At 50.1% G+C, this 16673-nt stretch overlaps 12 non-coding genes across 12 annotated transcripts; all 12 read right to left on the bottom strand.

The window, feature by feature from the left end:
• Window positions 1-518: 518 nt before the first annotated feature.
• TRNAG-UCC (transfer RNA glycine (anticodon UCC)) lies at window positions 519-590 on the bottom strand. The gene has a single exon. It is a non-coding gene; the product is annotated as a tRNA-Gly (tRNA).
• A 1185-nt stretch (window positions 591-1775) lies between these two features.
• Window positions 1776-1847, bottom strand: TRNAG-UCC (transfer RNA glycine (anticodon UCC)). Its single transcript has one exon. It is a non-coding gene; the product is annotated as a tRNA-Gly (tRNA).
• Window positions 1848-3032: 1185 nt separating this feature from the next.
• TRNAG-UCC (transfer RNA glycine (anticodon UCC)) lies at window positions 3033-3104 on the bottom strand. The gene has a single exon. It is a non-coding gene; the product is annotated as a tRNA-Gly (tRNA).
• A 1185-nt stretch (window positions 3105-4289) lies between these two features.
• TRNAG-UCC (transfer RNA glycine (anticodon UCC)) lies at window positions 4290-4361 on the bottom strand. Its single transcript has one exon. It is a non-coding gene; the product is annotated as a tRNA-Gly (tRNA).
• A 1180-nt stretch (window positions 4362-5541) lies between these two features.
• On the bottom strand, window positions 5542-5613 carry TRNAG-UCC (transfer RNA glycine (anticodon UCC)). Its single transcript has one exon. It is a non-coding gene; the product is annotated as a tRNA-Gly (tRNA).
• A 1185-nt stretch (window positions 5614-6798) lies between these two features.
• TRNAG-UCC (transfer RNA glycine (anticodon UCC)) lies at window positions 6799-6870 on the bottom strand. Its single transcript has one exon. It is a non-coding gene; the product is annotated as a tRNA-Gly (tRNA).
• A 2442-nt stretch (window positions 6871-9312) lies between these two features.
• On the bottom strand, window positions 9313-9384 carry TRNAG-UCC (transfer RNA glycine (anticodon UCC)). Its single transcript has one exon. It is a non-coding gene; the product is annotated as a tRNA-Gly (tRNA).
• A 1185-nt stretch (window positions 9385-10569) lies between these two features.
• Window positions 10570-10641, bottom strand: TRNAG-UCC (transfer RNA glycine (anticodon UCC)). The gene has a single exon. It is a non-coding gene; the product is annotated as a tRNA-Gly (tRNA).
• A 1185-nt stretch (window positions 10642-11826) lies between these two features.
• TRNAG-UCC (transfer RNA glycine (anticodon UCC)) lies at window positions 11827-11898 on the bottom strand. Its single transcript has one exon. It is a non-coding gene; the product is annotated as a tRNA-Gly (tRNA).
• A 1185-nt stretch (window positions 11899-13083) lies between these two features.
• TRNAG-UCC (transfer RNA glycine (anticodon UCC)) lies at window positions 13084-13155 on the bottom strand. Its single transcript has one exon. It is a non-coding gene; the product is annotated as a tRNA-Gly (tRNA).
• Window positions 13156-14340: 1185 nt separating this feature from the next.
• Window positions 14341-14412, bottom strand: TRNAG-UCC (transfer RNA glycine (anticodon UCC)). The gene has a single exon. It is a non-coding gene; the product is annotated as a tRNA-Gly (tRNA).
• A 1185-nt stretch (window positions 14413-15597) lies between these two features.
• On the bottom strand, window positions 15598-15669 carry TRNAG-UCC (transfer RNA glycine (anticodon UCC)). Its single transcript has one exon. It is a non-coding gene; the product is annotated as a tRNA-Gly (tRNA).
• Window positions 15670-16673: the final 1004 nt, after the last annotated feature.

Genomic DNA, 16673 nt, shown 5'->3' with positions numbered 1-16673 from the left:
AGGTGCAACAAAACAAGCCTTCTCGAGCTGGCAGATATGGGAAGGAAGGAAGGAAGGGCCAGTTTGGAAACTCAACTCAATTACCATAAATCCTCTGCTAAGGGTTATGGGAGGGAGGAATGAAGGAACTTTGCTTCAGGGAAAGGGCTGCTGCTGCTTCAGCATGTGAGGAGCGCAGCCACACGTTTCACCTTCTTCAGTATGTTGGTTTACAGGATGAGAGAGATCCTGAAACCTCACTCTAATAGGCTGAGGTGCTGTGCTCGGTGGCCTGCTGGGACCAAGGCCCGTCAGGGCAAGGCGAATAGGCCTTTGTCAGGCCTTCGTCAGGGCTTTGTCGGGGAGGGGCCAGGAGCCCTGCTCGCTTCAATCCCCTCACCGATAGACAGTTGCAGAAACTAGGATGCAAGAACCTTTCCTGGATGGGGTTTTGATTTTCACGAAAAGTGTGTCAGCTTTGCTTTCAGCATGAGTCTGATTTCCAAAAAATGCATTTTGAACAATTTAAAGATTTGATCTGCGTTGGCCGGGAATCGAACCCGGGTCAACTGCTTGGAAGGCAGCTATGCTCACCACTATACCACCAACGCCTGCCTGTCTGGGCTATCTGATGGAGCGGCCCTTAGAAATAAGAATAAGTCATTGGCTGGGAATGAAAAAAGCTTGCGTTTGACGCAGAAGCAGTTCGCATCATGAGGTCTTGCCGGTCAGCCCAACATTTCCCCGGGACCCCTTAAAAAAGGAGCTTGGTTTTAAGTTTGGTTTGATTGAACAGTACATTTTGTTGGCTGGGCTGGGACCCTCTCCTATTTAGCGCAAGAGTGGAACGAGGCAGCAAGTTCAAGGAATGACATTGCATCCAGGCACTTACAGCTCTTTGTGCCCTAATGCCATGACACAAAAACATAATTTGAAAAAAGTTAGCAGAGGATGGTTTCGATCCATCGACCTCTGGGTTATGGGCCCAGCACGCTTCCGCTGCGCCACTCTGCTGGTTGGAGAACAAGAGCTTTTCTGGGCTTTTACAGCCTACAAACCGACAACCCTAGACCCAGTTTCGAGTGAAGCGGGCAGTAGGCCTTACAAAGCCAAACAACCTGCAACCACGCACTCCCATCCCATGGCCTTTTGCAGACAGGCCTCATTTCTCTAGCTCACACCCTAACTGCCAACACCCCTTCCCCTTCTCTCTCTGTCTCTCTCTCTCTGTCTCTCTCTCTCATTCTCTCTCTCTCGCAAATAGATACTTTACTTCCCAGGTGCAACAAAACAAGCCTTCTCGAGCTGGCAGATATGGGAAGGAAGGAAGGAAGGGCCAGTTTGGAAACTCAACTCAATTACCATAAATCCCCTGCTAAGGGTTATGGGAGGGAGGAATGAAGGAACTTTGCTTCAGGGAAAGGGCTGCTGCTGCTTCAGCATGTGAGGAGCGCAGCCACACGTTTCACCTTCTTCAGTATGTTGGTTTACAGGATGAGAGAGATCCTGAAACCTCACTCTAATAGGCTGAGGTGCTGTGCTCGGTGGCCTGCTGGGACCAAGGCCCGTCAGGGCAAGGCGAATAGGCCTTTGTCAGGCCTTCGTCAGGGCTTTGTCGGGGAGGGGCCAGGAGCCCTGCTCGCTTCAATCCCCTCACCGATAGACAGTTGCAGAAACTAGGATGCAAGAACCTTTCCTGGATGGGGTTTTGATTTTCACGAAAAGTGTGTCAGCTTTGCTTTCAGCATGAGTCTGATTTCCAAAAAATGCATTTTGAACAATTTAAAGATTTGATCTGCGTTGGCCGGGAATCGAACCCGGGTCAACTGCTTGGAAGGCAGCTATGCTCACCACTATACCACCAACGCCTGCCTGTCTGGGCTATCTGATGGAGCGGCCCTTAGAAATAAGAATAAGTCATTGGCTGGGAATGAAAAAAGCTTGCGTTTGACGCAGAAGCAGTTCGCATCATGAGGTCTTGCCGGTCAGCCCAACATTTCCCCGGGACCCCTTAAAAAAGGAGCTTGGTTTTAAGTTTGGTTTGATTGAACAGTACATTTTGTTGGCTGGGCTGGGACCCTCTCCTATTTAGCGCAAGAGTGGAACGAGGCAGCAAGTTCAAGGAATGACATTGCATCCAGGCACTTACAGCTCTTTGTGCCCTAATGCCATGACACAAAAACATAATTTGAAAAAAGTTAGCAGAGGATGGTTTCGATCCATCGACCTCTGGGTTATGGGCCCAGCACGCTTCCGCTGCGCCACTCTGCTGGTTGGAGAACAAGAGCTTTTCTGGGCTTTTACAGCCTACAAACCGACAACCCTAGACCCAGTTTCGAGTGAAGCGGGCAGTAGGCCTTACAAAGCCAAACAACCTGCAACCACGCACTCCCATCCCATGGCCTTTTGCAGACAGGCCTCATTTCTCTAGCTCACACCCTAACTGCCAACACCCCTTCCCCTTCTCTCTCTGTCTCTCTCTCTCTGTCTCTCTCTCTCATTCTCTCTCTCTCGCAAATAGATACTTTACTTCCCAGGTGCAACAAAACAAGCCTTCTCGAGCTGGCAGATATGGGAAGGAAGGAAGGAAGGGCCAGTTTGGAAACTCAACTCAATTACCATAAATCCCCTGCTAAGGGTTATGGGAGGGAGGAATGAAGGAACTTTGCTTCAGGGAAAGGGCTGCTGCTGCTTCAGCATGTGAGGAGCGCAGCCACACGTTTCACCTTCTTCAGTATGTTGGTTTACAGGATGAGAGAGATCCTGAAACCTCACTCTAATAGGCTGAGGTGCTGTGCTCGGTGGCCTGCTGGGACCAAGGCCCGTCAGGGCAAGGCGAATAGGCCTTTGTCAGGCCTTCGTCAGGGCTTTGTCGGGGAGGGGCCAGGAGCCCTGCTCGCTTCAATCCCCTCACCGATAGACAGTTGCAGAAACTAGGATGCAAGAACCTTTCCTGGATGGGGTTTTGATTTTCACGAAAAGTGTGTCAGCTTTGCTTTCAGCATGAGTCTGATTTCCAAAAAATGCATTTTGAACAATTTAAAGATTTGATCTGCGTTGGCCGGGAATCGAACCCGGGTCAACTGCTTGGAAGGCAGCTATGCTCACCACTATACCACCAACGCCTGCCTGTCTGGGCTATCTGATGGAGCGGCCCTTAGAAATAAGAATAAGTCATTGGCTGGGAATGAAAAAAGCTTGCGTTTGACGCAGAAGCAGTTCGCATCATGAGGTCTTGACGGTCAGCCCAACATTTCCCCGGGACCCCTTAAAAAAGGAGCTTGGTTTTAAGTTTGGTTTGATTGAACAGTACATTTTGTTGGCTGGGCTGGGACCCTCTCCTATTTAGCGCAAGAGTGGAACGAGGCAGCAAGTTCAAGGAATGACATTGCATCCAGGCACTTACAGCTCTTTGTGCCCTAATGCCATGACACAAAAACATAATTTGAAAAAAGTTAGCAGAGGATGGTTTCGATCCATCGACCTCTGGGTTATGGGCCCAGCACGCTTCCGCTGCGCCACTCTGCTGGTTGGAGAACAAGAGCTTTTCTGGGCTTTTACAGCCTACAAACCGACAACCCTAGACCCAGTTTCGAGTGAAGCGGGCAGTAGGCCTTACAAAGCCAAACAACCTGCAACCACGCACTCCCATCCCATGGCCTTTTGCAGACAGGCCTCATTTCTCTAGCTCACACCCTAACTGCCAACACCCCTTCCCCTTCTCTCTCTGTCTCTCTCTCTCTGTCTCTCTCTCTCATTCTCTCTCTCTCGCAAATAGATACTTTACTTCCCAGGTGCAACAAAACAAGCCTTCTCGAGCTGGCAGATATGGGAAGGAAGGAAGGAAGGGCCAGTTTGGAAACTCAACTCAATTACCATAAATCCCCTGCTAAGGGTTATGGGAGGGAGGAATGAAGGAACTTTGCTTCAGGGAAAGGGCTGCTGCTGCTTCAGCATGTGAGGAGCGCAGCCACACGTTTCACCTTCTTCAGTATGTTGGTTTACAGGATGAGAGAGATCCTGAAACCTCACTCTAATAGGCTGAGGTGCTGTGCTCGGTGGCCTGCTGGGACCAAGGCCCGTCAGGGCAAGGCGAATAGGCCTTTGTCAGGCCTTCGTCAGGGCTTTGTCGGGGAGGGGCCAGGAGCCCTGCTCGCTTCAATCCCCTCACCGATAGACAGTTGCAGAAACTAGGATGCAAGAACCTTTCCTGGATGGGGTTTTGATTTTCACGAAAAGTGTGTCAGCTTTGCTTTCAGCATGAGTCTGATTTCCAAAAAATGCATTTTGAACAATTTAAAGATTTGATCTGCGTTGGCCGGGAATCGAACCCGGGTCAACTGCTTGGAAGGCAGCTATGCTCACCACTATACCACCAACGCCTGCCTGTCTGGGCTATCTGATGGAGCGGCCCTTAGAAATAAGAATAAGTCATTGGCTGGGAATGAAAAAAGCTTGCGTTTGACGCAGAAGCAGTTCGCATCATGAGGTCTTGCCGGTCAGCCCAACATTTCCCCGGGACCCCTTAAAAAAGGAGCTTGGTTTTAAGTTTGGTTTGATTGAACAGTACATTTTGTTGGCTGGGACCCTCTCCTATTTAGCGCAAGAGTGGAACGAGGCAGCAAGTTCAAGGAATGACATTGCATCCAGGCACTTACAGCTCTTTGTGCCCTAATGCCATGACACAAAAACATAATTTGAAAAAAGTTAGCAGAGGATGGTTTCGATCCATCGACCTCTGGGTTATGGGCCCAGCACGCTTCCGCTGCGCCACTCTGCTGGTTGGAGAACAAGAGCTTTTCTGGGCTTTTACAGCCTACAAACCGACAACCCTAGACCCAGTTTCGAGTGAAGCGGGCAGTAGGCCTTACAAAGCCAAACAACCTGCAACCACGCACTCCCATCCCATGGCCTTTTGCAGACAGGCCTCATTTCTCTAGCTCACACCCTAACTGCCAACACCCCTTCCCCTTCTCTCTCTGTCTCTCTCTCTCTGTCTCTCTCTCTCATTCTCTCTCTCTCGCAAATAGATACTTTACTTCCCAGGTGCAACAAAACAAGCCTTCTCGAGCTGGCAGATATGGGAAGGAAGGAAGGAAGGGCCAGTTTGGAAACTCAACTCAATTACCATAAATCCCCTGCTAAGGGTTATGGGAGGGAGGAATGAAGGAACTTTGCTTCAGGGAAAGGGCTGCTGCTGCTTCAGCATGTGAGGAGCGCAGCCACACGTTTCACCTTCTTCAGTATGTTGGTTTACAGGATGAGAGAGATCCTGAAACCTCACTCTAATAGGCTGAGGTGCTGTGCTCGGTGGCCTGCTGGGACCAAGGCCCGTCAGGGCAAGGCGAATAGGCCTTTGTCAGGCCTTCGTCAGGGCTTTGTCGGGGAGGGGCCAGGAGCCCTGCTCGCTTCAATCCCCTCACCGATAGACAGTTGCAGAAACTAGGATGCAAGAACCTTTCCTGGATGGGGTTTTGATTTTCACGAAAAGTGTGTCAGCTTTGCTTTCAGCATGAGTCTGATTTCCAAAAAATGCATTTTGAACAATTTAAAGATTTGATCTGCGTTGGCCGGGAATCGAACCCGGGTCAACTGCTTGGAAGGCAGCTATGCTCACCACTATACCACCAACGCCTGCCTGTCTGGGCTATCTGATGGAGCGGCCCTTAGAAATAAGAATAAGTCATTGGCTGGGAATGAAAAAAGCTTGCGTTTGACGCAGAAGCAGTTCGCATCATGAGGTCTTGCCGGTCAGCCCAACATTTCCCCGGGACCCCTTAAAAAAGGAGCTTGGTTTTAAGTTTGGTTTGATTGAACAGTACATTTTGTTGGCTGGGCTGGGACCCTCTCCTATTTAGCGCAAGAGTGGAACGAGGCAGCAAGTTCAAGGAATGACATTGCATCCAGGCACTTACAGCTCTTTGTGCCCTAATGCCATGACACAAAAACATAATTTGAAAAAAGTTAGCAGAGGATGGTTTCGATCCATCGACCTCTGGGTTATGGGCCCAGCACGCTTCCGCTGCGCCACTCTGCTGGTTGGAGAACAAGAGCTTTTCTGGGCTTTTACAGCCTACAAACCGACAACCCTAGACCCAGTTTCGAGTGAAGCGGGCAGTAGGCCTTACAAAGCCAAACAACCTGCAACCACGCACTCCCATCCCATGGCCTTTTGCAGACAGGCCTCATTTCTCTAGCTCACACCCTAACTGCCAACACCCCTTCCCCTTCTCTCTCTGTCTCTCTCTCTCTGTCTCTCTCTCTCATTCTCTCTCTCTCGCAAATAGATACTTTACTTCCCAGGTGCAACAAAACAAGCCTTCTCGAGCTGGCAGATATGGGAAGGAAGGAAGGAAGGGCCAGTTTGGAAACTCAACTCAATTACCATAAATCCCCTGCTAAGGGTTATGGGAGGGAGGAATGAAGGAACTTTGCTTCAGGGAAAGGGCTGCTGCTGCTTCAGCATGTGAGGAGCGCAGCCACACGTTTCACCTTCTTCAGTATGTTGGTTTACAGGATGAGAGAGATCCTGAAACCTCACTCTAATAGGCTGAGGTGCTGTGCTCGGTGGCCTGCTGGGACCAAGGCCCGTCAGGGCAAGGCGAATAGGCCTTTGTCAGGCCTTCGTCAGGGCTTTGTCGGGGAGGGGCCAGGAGCCCTGCTCGCTTCAATCCCCTCACCGATAGACAGTTGCAGAAACTAGGATGCAAGAACCTTTCCTGGATGGGGTTTTGATTTTCACGAAAAGTGTGTCAGCTTTGCTTTCAGCATGAGTCTGATTTCCAAAAAATGCATTTTGAACAATTTAAAGATTTGATCTGCGTTGGCCGGGAATCGAACCCGGGTCAACTGCTTGGAAGGCAGCTATGCTCACCACTATACCACCAACGCCTGCCTGTCTGGGCTATCTGATGGAGCGGCCCTTAGAAATAAGAATAAGTCATTGGCTGGGAATGAAAAAAGCTTGCGTTTGACGCAGAAGCAGTTCGCATCATGAGGTCTTGCCGGTCAGCCCAACATTTCCCCGGGACCCCTTAAAAAAGGAGCTTGGTTTTAAGTTTGGTTTGATTGAACAGTACATTTTGTTGGCTGGGCTGGGACCCTCTCCTATTTAGCGCAAGAGTGGAACGAGGCAGCAAGTTCAAGGAATGACATTGCATCCAGGCACTTACAGCTCTTTGTGCCCTAATGCCATGACACAAAAACATAATTTGAAAAAAGTTAGCAGAGGATGGTTTCGATCCATCGACCTCTGGGTTATGGGCCCAGCACGCTTCCGCTGCGCCACTCTGCTGGTTGGAGAACAAGAGCTTTTCTGGGCTTTTACAGCCTACAAACCGACAACCCTAGACCCAGTTTCGAGTGAAGCGGGCAGTAGGCCTTACAAAGCCAAACAACCTGCAACCACGCACTCCCATCCCATGGCCTTTTGCAGACAGGCCTCATTTCTCTAGCTCACACCCTAACTGCCAACACCCCTTCCCCTTCTCTCTCTGTCTCTCTCTCTCTGTCTCTCTCTCTCATTCTCTCTCTCTCGCAAATAGATACTTTACTTCCCAGGTGCAACAAAACAAGCCTTCTCGAGCTGGCAGATATGGGAAGGAAGGAAGGAAGGGCCAGTTTGGAAACTCAACTCAATTACCATAAATCCCCTGCTAAGGGTTATGGGAGGGAGGAATGAAGGAACTTTGCTTCAGGGAAAGGGCTGCTGCTGCTTCAGCATGTGAGGAGCACAGCCACACGTTTCACCTTCTTCAGTATGTTGGTTTACAGGATGAGAGAGATCCTGAAACCTCACTCTAATAGGCTGAGGTGCTGTGCTCGGTGGCCTGCTGGGACCAAGGCCCGTCAGGGCAAGGCGAATAGGCCTTTGTCAGGCCTTCGTCAGGGCTTTGTCGGGGAGGGGCCAGGAGCCCTGCTCGCTTCAATCCCCTCACCGATAGACAGTTGCAGAAACTAGGATGCAAGAACCTTTCCTGGATGGGGTTTTGATTTTCACGAAAAGTGTGTCAGCTTTGCTTTCAGCATGAGTCTGATTTCCAAAAAATGCATTTTGAACAATTTAAAGATTTGATCTGCGTTGGCCGGGAATCGTACCCGGGTCAACTGCTTGGAAGGCAGCTATGCTCACCACTATACCACCAACGCCTGCCTGTCTGGGCTATCTGATGGAGTGGCCCTTAGAAATAAGAATAAGTCATTGGCTGGGAATGAAAAAAGCTTGCGTTTGACGCAGAAGCAGTTCGCATCATGAGGTCTTGCCGGTCAGCCCAACATTTCCCCGGGACCCCTTAAAAAAGGAGCTTGGTTTTAAGTTTGGTTTGATTGAACAGTACATTTTGTTGGCTGGGCTGGGACCCTCTCCTATTTAGCGCAAGAGTGGAACGAGGCAGCAAGTTCAAGGAATGACATTGCATCCAGGCACTTACAGCTCTTTGTGCCCTAATGCCATGACACAAAAACATAATTTGAAAAAAGTTAGCAGAGGATGGTTTCGATCCATCGACCTCTGGGTTATGGGCCCAGCACGCTTCCGCTGCGCCACTCTGCTGGTTGGAGAACAAGAGCTTTTCTGGGCTTTTACAGCCTACAAACCGACAACCCTAGACCCAGTTTCGAGTGAAGCGGGCAGTAGGCCTTACAAAGCCAAACAACCTGCAACCACGCACTCCCATCCCATGGCCTTTTGCAGACAGGCCTCATTTCTCTAGCTCACACCCTAACTGCCAACACCCCTTCCCCTTCTCTCTCTGTCTCTCTCTCTCTGTCTCTCTCTCTCATTCTCTCTCTCTCGCAAATAGATACTTTACTTCCCAGGTGCAACAAAACAAGCCTTCTCGAGCTGGCAGATATGGGAAGGAAGGAAGGAAGGGCCAGTTTGGAAACTCAACTCAATTACCATAAATCCCCTGCTAAGGGTTATGGGAGGGAGGAATGAAGGAACTTTGCTTCAGGGAAAGGGCTGCTGCTGCTTCAGCATGTGAGGAGCGCAGCCACACGTTTCACCTTCTTCAGTATGTTGGTTTACAGGATGAGAGAGATCCTGAAACCTCACTCTAATAGGCTGAGGTGCTGTGCTCGGTGGCCTGCTGGGACCAAGGCCCGTCAGGGCAAGGCGAATAGGCCTTTGTCAGGCCTTCGTCAGGGCTTTGTCGGGGAGGGGCCAGGAGCCCTGCTCGCTTCAATCCCCTCACCGATAGACAGTTGCAGAAACTAGGATGCAAGAACCTTTCCTGGATGGGGTTTTGATTTTCACGAAAAGTGTGTCAGCTTTGCTTTCAGCATGAGTCTGATTTCCAAAAAATGCATTTTGAACAATTTAAAGATTTGATCTGCGTTGGCCGGGAATCGAACCCGGGTCAACTGCTTGGAAGGCAGCTATGCTCACCACTATACCACCAACGCCTGCCTGTCTGGGCTATCTGATGGAGCGGCCCTTAGAAATAAGAATAAGTCATTGGCTGGGAATGAAAAAAGCTTGCGTTTGACGCAGAAGCAGTTCGCATCATGAGGTCTTGCCGGTCAGCCCAACATTTCCCCGGGACCCCTTAAAAAAGGAGCTTGGTTTTAAGTTTGGTTTGATTGAACAGTACATTTTGTTGGCTGGGCTGGGACCCTCTCCTATTTAGCGCAAGAGTGGAACGAGGCAGCAAGTTCAAGGAATGACATTGCATCCAGGCACTTACAGCTCTTTGTGCCCTAATGCCATGACACAAAAACATAATTTGAAAAAAGTTAGCAGAGGATGGTTTCGATCCATCGACCTCTGGGTTATGGGCCCAGCACGCTTCCGCTGCGCCACTCTGCTGGTTGGAGAACAAGAGCTTTTCTGGGCTTTTACAGCCTACAAACCGACAACCCTAGACCCAGTTTCGAGTGAAGCGGGCAGTAGGCCTTACAAAGCCAAACAACCTGCAACCACGCACTCCCATCCCATGGCCTTTTGCAGACAGGCCTCATTTCTCTAGCTCACACCCTAACTGCCAACACCCCTTCCCCTTCTCTCTCTGTCTCTCTCTCTCTGTCTCTCTCTCTCATTCTCTCTCTCTCGCAAATAGATACTTTACTTCCCAGGTGCAACAAAACAAGCCTTCTCGAGCTGGCAGATATGGGAAGGAAGGAAGGAAGGGCCAGTTTGGAAACTCAACTCAATTACCATAAATCCCCTGCTAAGGGTTATGGGAGGGAGGAATGAAGGAACTTTGCTTCAGGGAAAGGGCTGCTGCTGCTTCAGCATGTGAGGAGCGCAGCCACACGTTTCACCTTCTTCAGTATGTTGGTTTACAGGATGAGAGAGATCCTGAAACCTCACTCTAATAGGCTGAGGTGCTGTGCTCGGTGGCCTGCTGGGACCAAGGCCCGTCAGGGCAAGGCGAATAGGCCTTTGTCAGGCCTTCGTCAGGGCTTTGTCGGGGAGGGGCCAGGAGCCCTGCTCGCTTCAATCCCCTCACCGATAGACAGTTGCAGAAACTAGGATGCAAGAACCTTTCCTGGATGGGGTTTTGATTTTCACGAAAAGTGTGTCAGCTTTGCTTTCAGCATGAGTCTGATTTCCAAAAAATGCATTTTGAACAATTTAAAGATTTGATCTGCGTTGGCCGGGAATCGAACCCGGGTCAACTGCTTGGAAGGCAGCTATGCTCACCACTATACCACCAACGCCTGCCTGTCTGGGCTATCTGATGGAGCGGCCCTTAGAAATAAGAATAAGTCATTGGCTGGGAATGAAAAAAGCTTGCGTTTGACGCAGAAGCAGTTCGCATCATGAGGTCTTGCCGGTCAGCCCAACATTTCCCCGGGACCCCTTAAAAAAGGAGCTTGGTTTTAAGTTTGGTTTGATTGAACAGTACATTTTGTTGGCTGGGCTGGGACCCTCTCCTATTTAGCGCAAGAGTGGAACGAGGCAGCAAGTTCAAGGAATGACATTGCATCCAGGCACTTACAGCTCTTTGTGCCCTAATGCCATGACACAAAAACATAATTTGAAAAAAGTTAGCAGAGGATGGTTTCGATCCATCGACCTCTGGGTTATGGGCCCAGCACGCTTCCGCTGCGCCACTCTGCTGGTTGGAGAACAAGAGCTTTTCTGGGCTTTTACAGCCTACAAACCGACAACCCTAGACCCAGTTTCGAGTGAAGCGGGCAGTAGGCCTTACAAAGCCAAACAACCTGCAACCACGCACTCCCATCCCATGGCCTTTTGCAGACAGGCCTCATTTCTCTAGCTCACACCCTAACTGCCAACACCCCTTCCCCTTCTCTCTCTGTCTCTCTCTCTCTGTCTCTCTCTCTCATTCTCTCTCTCTCGCAAATAGATACTTTACTTCCCAGGTGCAACAAAACAAGCCTTCTCGAGCTGGCAGATATGGGAAGGAAGGAAGGAAGGGCCAGTTTGGAAACTCAACTCAATTACCATAAATCCCCTGCTAAGGGTTATGGGAGGGAGGAATGAAGGAACTTTGCTTCAGGGAAAGGGCTGCTGCTGCTTCAGCATGTGAGGAGCGCAGCCACACGTTTCACCTTCTTCAGTATGTTGGTTTACAGGATGAGAGAGATCCTGAAACCTCACTCTAATAGGCTGAGGTGCTGTGCTCGGTGGCCTGCTGGGACCAAGGCCCGTCAGGGCAAGGCGAATAGGCCTTTGTCAGGCCTTCGTCAGGGCTTTGTCGGGGAGGGGCCAGGAGCCCTGCTCGCTTCAATCCCCTCACCGATAGACAGTTGCAGAAACTAGGATGCAAGAACCTTTCCTGGATGGGGTTTTGATTTTCACGAAAAGTGTGTCAGCTTTGCTTTCAGCATGAGTCTGATTTCCAAAAAATGCATTTTGAACAATTTAAAGATTTGATCTGCGTTGGCCGGGAATCGAACCCGGGTCAACTGCTTGGAAGGCAGCTATGCTCACCACTATACCACCAACGCCTGCCTGTCTGGGCTATCTGATGGAGCGGCCCTTAGAAATAAGAATAAGTCATTGGCTGGGAATGAAAAAAGCTTGCGTTTGACGCAGAAGCAGTTCGCATCATGAGGTCTTGCCGGTCAGCCCAACATTTCCCCGGGACCCCTTAAAAAAGGAGCTTGGTTTTAAGTTTGGTTTGATTGAACAGTACATTTTGTTGGCTGGGCTGGGACCCTCTCCTATTTAGCGCAAGAGTGGAACGAGGCAGCAAGTTCAAGGAATGACATTGCATCCAGGCACTTACAGCTCTTTGTGCCCTAATGCCATGACACAAAAACATAATTTGAAAAAAGTTAGCAGAGGATGGTTTCGATCCATCGACCTCTGGGTTATGGGCCCAGCACGCTTCCGCTGCGCCACTCTGCTGGTTGGAGAACAAGAGCTTTTCTGGGCTTTTACAGCCTACAAACCGACAACCCTAGACCCAGTTTCGAGTGAAGCGGGCAGTAGGCCTTACAAAGCCAAACAACCTGCAACCACGCACTCCCATCCCATGGCCTTTTGCAGACAGGCCTCATTTCTCTAGCTCACACCCTAACTGCCAACACCCCTTCCCCTTCTCTCTCTGTCTCTCTCTCTCTGTCTCTCTCTCTCATTCTCTCTCTCTCGCAAATAGATACTTTACTTCCCAGGTGCAACAAAACAAGCCTTCTCGAGCTGGCAGATATGGGAAGGAAGGAAGGAAGGGCCAGTTTGGAAACTCAACTCAATTACCATAAATCCCCTGCTAAGGGTTATGGGAGGGAGGAATGAAGGAACTTTGCTTCAGGGAAAGGGCTGCTGCTGCTTCAGCATGTGAGGAGCGCAGCCACACGTTTCACCTTCTTCAGTATGTTGGTTTACAGGATGAGAGAGATCCTGAAACCTCACTCTAATAGGCTGAGGTGCTGTGCTCGGTGGCCTGCTGGGACCAAGGCCCGTCAGGGCAAGGCGAATAGGCCTTTGTCAGGCCTTCGTCAGGGCTTTGTCGGGGAGGGGCCAGGAGCCCTGCTCGCTTCAATCCCCTCACCGATAGACAGTTGCAGAAACTAGGATGCAAGAACCTTTCCTGGATGGGGTTTTGATTTTCACGAAAAGTGTGTCAGCTTTGCTTTCAGCATGAGTCTGATTTCCAAAAAATGCATTTTGAACAATTTAAAGATTTGATCTGCGTTGGCCGGGAATCGAACCCGGGTCAACTGCTTGGAAGGCAGCTATGCTCACCACTATACCACCAACGCCTGCCTGTCTGGGCTATCTGATGGAGTGGCCCTTAGAAATAAGAATAAGTCATTGGCTGGGAATGAAAAAAGCTTGCGTTTGACGCAGAAGCAGTTCGCATCATGAGGTCTTGCCGGTCAGCCCAACATTTCCCCGGGACCCCTTAAAAAAGGAGCTTGGTTTTAAGTTTGGTTTGATTGAACAGTACATTTTGTTGGCTGGGCTGGGACCCTCTCCTATTTAGCGCAAGAGTGGAACGAGGCAGCAAGTTCAAGGAATGACATTGCATCCAGGCACTTACAGCTCTTTGTGCCCTAATGCCATGACACAAAAACATAATTTGAAAAAAGTTAGCAGAGGATGGTTTCGATCCATCGACCTCTGGGTTATGGGCCCAGCACGCTTCCGCTGCGCCACTCTGCTGGTTGGAGAACAAGAGCTTTTCTGGGCTTTTACAGCCTACAAACCGACAACCCTAGACCCAGTTTCGAGTGAAGCGGGCAGTAGGCCTTACAAAGCCAAACAACCTGCAACCACGCACTCCCATCCCATGGCCTTTTGCAGACAGGCCTCATTTCTCTAGCTCACACCCTAACTGCCAACACCCCTTCCCCTTCTCTCTCTGTCTCTCTCTCTCTGTCTCTCTCTCTCATTCTCTCTCTCTCGCAAATAGATACTTTACTTCCCAGGTGCAACAAAACAAGCCTTCTCGAGCTGGCAGATATGGGAAGGAAGGAAGGAAGGGCCAGTTTGGAAACTCAACTCAATTACCATAAATCCCCTGCTAAGGGTTATGGGAGGGAGGAATGAAGGAACTTTGCTTCAGGGAAAGGGCTGCTGCTGCTTCAGCATGTGAGGAGCGCAGCCACACGTTTCACCTTCTTCAGTATGTTGGTTTACAGGATGAGAGAGATCCTGAAACCTCACTCTAATAGGCTGAGGTGCTGTGCTCGGTGGCCTGCTGGGACCAAGGCCCGTCAGGGCAAGGCGAATAGGCCTTTGTCAGGCCTTCGTCAGGGCTTTGTCGGGGAGGGGCCAGGAGCCCTGCTCGCTTCAATCCCCTCACCGATAGACAGTTGCAGAAACTAGGATGCAAGAACCTTTCCTGGATGGGGTTTTGATTTTCACGAAAAGTGTGTCAGCTTTGCTTTCAGCATGAGTCTGATTTCCAAAAAATGCATTTTGAACAATTTAAAGATTTGATCTGCGTTGGCCGGGAATCGAACCCGGGTCAACTGCTTGGAAGGCAGCTATGCTCACCACTATACCACCAACGCCTGCCTGTCTGGGCTATCTGATGGAGCGGCCCTTAGAAATAAGAATAAGTCATTGGCTGGGAATGAAAAAAGCTTGCGTTTGACGCAGAAGCAGTTCGCATCATGAGGTCTTGCCGGTCAGCCCAACATTTCCCCGGGACCCCTTAAAAAAGGAGCTTGGTTTTAAGTTTGGTTTGATTGAACAGTACATTTTGTTGGCTGGGCTGGGACCCTCTCCTATTTAGCGCAAGAGTGGAACGAGGCAGCAAGTTCAAGGAATGACATTGCATCCAGGCACTTACAGCTCTTTGTGCCCTAATGCCATGACACAAAAACATAATTTGAAAAAAGTTAGCAGAGGATGGTTTCGATCCATCGACCTCTGGGTTATGGGCCCAGCACGCTTCCGCTGCGCCACTCTGCTGGTTGGAGAACAAGAGCTTTTCTGGGCTTTTACAGCCTACAAACCGACAACCCTAGACCCAGTTTCGAGTGAAGCGGGCAGTAGGCCTTACAAAGCCAAACAACCTGCAACCACGCACTCCCATCCCATGGCCTTTTGCAGACAGGCCTCATTTCTCTAGCTCACACCCTAACTGCCAACACCCCTTCCCCTTCTCTCTCTGTCTCTCTCTCTCTGTCTCTCTCTCTCATTCTCTCTCTCTCGCAAATAGATACTTTACTTCCCAGGTGCAACAAAACAAGCCTTCTCGAGCTGGCAGATATGGGAAGGAAGGAAGGAAGGGCCAGTTTGGAAACTCAACTCAATTACCATAAATCCCCTGCTAAGGGTTATGGGAGGGAGGAATGAAGGAACTTTGCTTCAGGGAAAGGGCTGCTGCTGCTTCAGCATGTGAGGAGCGCAGCCACACGTTTCACCTTCTTCAGTATGTTGGTTTACAGGATGAGAGAGATCCTGAAACCTCACTCTAATAGGCTGAGGTGCTGTGCTCGGTGGCCTGCTGGGACCAAGGCCCGTCAGGGCAAGGCGAATAGGCCTTTGTCAGGCCTTCGTCAGGGCTTTGTCGGGGAGGGGCCAGGAGCCCTGCTCGCTTCAATCCCCTCACCGATAGACAGTTGCAGAAACTAGGATGCAAGAACCTTTCCTGGATGGGGTTTTGATTTTCACGAAAAGTGTGTCAGCTTTGCTTTCAGCATGAGTCTGATTTCCAAAAAATGCATTTTGAACAATTTAAAGATTTGATCTGCGTTGGCCGGGAATCGAACCCGGGTCAACTGCTTGGAAGGCAGCTATGCTCACCACTATACCACCAACGCCTGCCTGTCTGGGCTATCTGATGGAGCGGCCCTTAGAAATAAGAATAAGTCATTGGCTGGGAATGAAAAAAGCTTGCGTTTGACGCAGAAGCAGTTCGCATCATGAGGTCTTGCCGGTCAGCCCAACATTTCCCCGGGACCCCTTAAAAAAGGAGCTTGGTTTTAAGTTTGGTTTGATTGAACAGTACATTTTGTTGGCTGGGCTGGGACCCTCTCCTATTTAGCGCAAGAGTGGAACGAGGCAGCAAGTTCAAGGAATGACATTGCATCCAGGCACTTACAGCTCTTTGTGCCCTAATGCCATGACACAAAAACATAATTTGAAAAAAGTTAGCAGAGGATGGTTTCGATCCATCGACCTCTGGGTTATGGGCCCAGCACGCTTCCGCTGCGCCACTCTGCTGGTTGGAGAACAAGAGCTTTTCTGGGCTTTTACAGCCTACAAACCGACAACCCTAGACCCAGTTTCGAGTGAAGCGGGCAGTAGGCCTTACAAAGCCAAACAACCTGCAACCACGCACTCCCATCCCATGGCCTTTTGCAGACAGGCCTCATTTCTCTAGCTCACACCCTAACTGCCAACACCCCTTCCCCTTCTCTCTCTGTCTCTCTCTCTCTGTCTCTCTCTCTCATTCTCTCTCTCTCGCAAATAGATACTTTACTTCCCAGGTGCAACAAAACAAGCCTTCTCGAGCTGGCAGATATGGGAAGGAAGGAAGGAAGGGCCAGTTTGGAAACTCAACTCAATTACCATAAATCCCCTGCTAAGGGTTATGGGAGGGAGGAATGAAGGAACTTTGCTTCAGGGAAAGGGCTGCTGCTGCTTCAGCATGTGAGGAGCGCAGCCACACGTTTCACCTTCTTCAGTATGTTGGTTTACAGGATGAGAGAGATCCTGAAACCTCACTCTAATAGGCTGAGGTGCTGTGCTCGGTGGCCTGCTGGGACCAAGGCCCGTCAGGGCAAGGCGAATAGGCCTTTGTCAGGCCTTCGTCAGGGCTTTG

This window comes from Ambystoma mexicanum, chromosome 6q (genome assembly GCF_040938575.1).
Source record: "Ambystoma mexicanum isolate Mex_15411 chromosome 6q, UKY_AmexF1_1, whole genome shotgun sequence".
Taxonomy (NCBI): Eukaryota; Metazoa; Chordata; class Amphibia; order Caudata; family Ambystomatidae; genus Ambystoma; species Ambystoma mexicanum.
Note: the sequence above shows the minus strand (reverse complement) of the source record. Positions and strands in the feature narration are given on the sequence as shown.